The 4,316-nt window shown below is 45.9% G+C and overlaps 1 protein-coding gene across 1 annotated transcript in view; it reads left to right on the forward strand.

Moving 5' to 3' along the window:
* LOC104515407 (poly(rC)-binding protein 3-like) overlaps positions 1–4,316 on the forward strand; it is a gene marked incomplete at its 5' end in the record, with an annotated part of 19,469 nt that overhangs the window by 3,104 nt on the left and 12,049 nt on the right. The gene's annotated exons all lie outside the window — the stretch shown is intronic.

The raw sequence follows: 4,316 nt of genomic DNA on the forward strand, positions 1-4,316 counted from the left end.
CGACAGACCCAGCTTCTATGAGCAATATGGTGCTGCAACTTAAAACAGCTACTCAAAGTGCCCAACCCATATGCTGCATGTCGTATAAAAATGCCTTCCCATTTTATTCACTTTCACTGCAAGGGGGGGGGGATCAGTTTTCATTACAAATTAGCCATTTGGAAAATGGAAGGTTTCCCCTCCAGTAAAAAAAGCTTTCAAGCATGAGTGGGATCACAAATAGCAATTATATTGCTTAAGAGATACTTACAATATTGTGTAAGCCCTATTAAACTCAGTGACAGTGATTTACAGTAAGAAAAACAAATACAGAGTAACAAAGAAGTGAAGGTAAATCTTTTACGAGTGCTGTGATTTCACAAGCTTTCTGATACTTAAAAGGTGCACTGCTGATTTATCAGAACCTGCTTTACAACCCAATTTATTGCATGTTGAGAATTTTATGGAAGAACCCTACTTAGCCTTACAGTGCAAGTTTTTTAATCTCGCTTTCAGGCAGATGTTGTTCTTGCCATCAGTGATATAAATCCAAGGTCACTCTTCTGACTTCACTTCTTTCAGGGTTCATAGCAGAGAAAGAGAGGGAGAAAGTTGGTCTTGTGTCCTGTAGTGCAGTAGAAAATTAAAAAAACCCATTGATTTCGCATCTCGGAGGTATGAAATGCCCCTGCTCGGCACTATCCTCTGAGAAGCAAGCACACATCCGTGTGCTGTTTCCAATAGAAAACATGGCTACATGGTGTGTGTCTTGCTGTTGTTGCTAAAGGAGCGAAACCAAGGCCAGAATGGGGTTATGCTCAGCAACAGCCTTCAGGGGCTCTACAGGTGGTGAAAGGGAGTTCTGGTGTTCGTACAGTGTCAAGGTGTGCATTAAGGGATGAAAAGATACAGTGCTGCCCACCTTCACTCTGTGTGTGTGTCTATCCCGTTGGGAATTTTGTAGGAGGAATAACGTGTTGCATCTCCCCAAGACGTTTGCTCTGCCTGTGCCCCAGGCTGCCGGCCGTGCCCTGCCAGGCGGCCCTTGGGCTGCAGTGGTGAGAAGTTGCCTTCCCTGGGGTCTGCTGGCGGAACCAGTGTCGCTGTGGCAGCAAGGCTGCTCCCAGGACAGCCTGGTGTGAAAATAAGGAGATGAGGGAGATGGAGGGACATGGGGTGGAGCGGGAATCGGGTGAGGACAGACCAGCACCCGTGTTTTGTGTGTGCCCCGTCAGCCAGATGCTGCGTGCGGAGAGAGCTCCGAGCAGGAGATTGCAAAAGGGATGCAGTGGGAGAGGCAACAGCAGTTGTGCAGCAAACCCAGCATGGGTAATTTGACTTCACTCTCCTGATAAGCATCTCCTAGCCCAGGTTTTGACAGGCAGTTGGTGTGGCATGACGATTATTTATCTGGTTGAAAGTGAAGGAAGCTGCGGGTCCTGGCACGGGACTGAAGCACAGCCCAAGGCTGCATATGGCCAACCCCCTGCCTGCCCCAATGTCAGGGAGCCCCTGTGCTGCGTGAGTCCCTTGGCTTTCTTCTCTATGTGCTTATGTGTGCAAAAGCCCAGCATGCATGAGAAGAACATGGGACTTGCAAATGCCTACACGCTCTGCAGTGGCCAGAGAAGTCAGTCTATATCCGTATGCGTGCTACGCCTATTTAAAAAAATCAGGACAATGATAAACACAAAAAGCCAAAGCTTCAGTAAGAATCCGATGGAGCAAAATTAGATATAAAGAGAATAAGAATCCCAGACTTCAGCCTAGTCTGCAGAAAGCAGAAATTAATAGACATTTATAATTTGCATGGCTTCAGATCTTCCTCACTCCTTCTGGCCCCAGTGACAGGAATTTTTTTTCCTGTTATTAATACTTACTGTAACAACACCGTGCTGCTTTCTTTATCCCGTATGCTGATAATTGCAACTAACCTGTTGCTCAGTAACAAAGAGATAGTGGAGAACAAAGATGCATTTTACAGAAAGTTACTTTCCACATGTTAAAAGTCAAGGCTTCCTCTTTAAATAGTGAATTCAGGTGATTTGCCTTTCTAGGTGTTCTCTGGGTATCTCCAAAAGAAGAACAGAGTGGACATTCATCCACACCCCTCTCAGAGGTCACTTTGATCCTTATCTAGTATCTCCTTTTCCTTATCAAAACCTCTTATGGAGGCATCTGTTTGCCTTTCTTTCCTTGCTGGGATCTTCCTTGGCCTTCCAACTGCTACGGAAGTTACATGATGTTAGTGTGTTTTACACAAGTCCCAGAATAAAATGGCCTGAGGGTGGCAGGTCCTGGAGGGAATGGAAGGGATGTTTTCACTGGGTGTAGCTGAGTGGACACAGATAACATGTCTCAGGGTTTCATGCTCCAATCCCCCAAAATGGACACTGAGAGTAAATGATAATTTTAAAAACCTATCTCATTAAAAACTACGCAGATTTTGCATATATGTGGGAAAGACAGGCAGAGGCAAGTAACAGGAAAACAACTTCCCCCTTCAGAGAACACCAAGAACATTTTAAGAAAGAACAACATTTAAATGTGATCAACACTCCATAGAAACAGAAATGTCAGTCCATCCAAGTTGGAAATGGCATACTGAAGAACTGCCTTTGTTTTCCCATGGGGCCAGAAGTACTTCCCTGCGAGTGAGGGAGGGGGACCCGCGTGTGCAAAATGCTCTCAGAGCAGCCCACAGTGAAATCCAGTGCCGGCTCCATGTGGTGCTCCAGGCAGGTCCTTGTGGCACGGCCTCTCCCACTGGTGGTCACTGGGGGGACTGAGCTCTCATCTTTGCAGATCCCCAGTCCACCCCCTGCTGGGTGGGAGCATTGGCACCAGTCCTTAAGGAGAAGATTAGGGCAGCACCCAACCCCAGCTGTGACTTCCAGCAAGGCCACCCACCACCTACACTTTAGAGGAAGAGTGTACCTCGCCCTCCCTACAGCCCAAGGTCGGGAAATCCCCCTTCCAGAAAAACCCTGAGAACAAGTGCCATATTCTTGTAAAACGAAGCTGGTGGCAAAGTCCATCCCTGTCTCAGAAACTTTCCAGTTGTACAAGAGTGTTTAAAAGCAGTGGTTTGGCAGAGACTTAATCACACCAGACATGCTGGGAAAGGTCCTGCGGTAGCGTATGTCAGAACACTTCTGCTGAAGGCAAGGGACCTGTCCATTCATCCTCAATAAATTTACCTTGCTGCTGGGAGCCTCCCATGTAGTAGACAAACAATGCCTAAAGCAAAACCACAGAATTGACCAGTCTCTCAATTAGCAATGGTTAAGGGGATGTGTTATCAAAAAGAAGTAGTTATCATTTTCTATATGTTTGCACAGGGCCTGATTTTGTCTTCCCCTAATCTAAGAAAATGGCAATTGATTCTTCAAGTAATCCTGTCCAGTTGAGCTCAAGAATCAGTAGAAAAGTTTTACAAGCTTTGTATCCACCAGATAGGGAGGCCTTTTACTGGAACAAGGCACTATTTAGCATCGAAAGTAATTCCCCCAGAGCCACGTACTGCTCACTTCAGAGTGGCAGGATGGGAACTGATTTGGGGCCCTTAATAAATGGAAATGCACACAAATCTGCAGAGTCATTTGGGTTACAAAACAAGTAATAGGAAACATAGTTTCTGAACATGTTTTCTTAGTTTTCTCTATGCTTTCTTGTAAATCCTGTGAAATTATTATAGTCCAGATTTTGCTTTATCCTGGGAAGGAAAGTGAAGTTGTTTATGGGTTGTTGTTATTACTACTATTATTATTGTTACGGTACAGAATCATAGAATCATCAGATGGTTTGGGTTGGAAGGGCCCTTAAAGACCATCTAGTTCCAACCCCCCTGCCATGGGCAGGGACACCTTCCACTAGACCAGGTTGCTCAAAGCCTCATCCAGCCTGGCCTTGAACACTTCCAGGGATGGGGCATCCACAGCTTCTCTGGGCAACCTGTTCCAGTGCCTCACCACCCTCTCTGGGAAGAACTTCTTCCTGATATCTAATCTAAACCTCCCCACTTTCAGTTTAAACCCATTTAAGTATTTAAGCATCTCTTTCTAGGCCCTGCTGTAAGTCTATAAAGAACTGTAATCATACCTCAGAAGATTATTTCTCCCTACAGAGGACTCTGCCCCTACTATTTCTAACTGAAAATAACCCCACCCAAATTTGGAACTAAGAAGGGACTGTATCTGTGTGAAAAGCAATTGAAGAGTCTCCAAGGTGAGCACCTGCTTGCCCAATGAATGCTGAGGCTTTTCCAAAGCTGATGGGCTTGGCTGGGTTGGCAGCAGGCTACCGTGGGGAACCGTGTGTAGCTGTGGACAGGGATG

Source organism: Eurypyga helias, unplaced genomic scaffold (genome assembly GCF_000690775.1).
Source record: "Eurypyga helias isolate BGI_N326 unplaced genomic scaffold, ASM69077v1 scaffold37510, whole genome shotgun sequence".
Lineage (NCBI taxonomy): Eukaryota > Metazoa > Chordata > Aves > Eurypygiformes > Eurypygidae > Eurypyga > Eurypyga helias.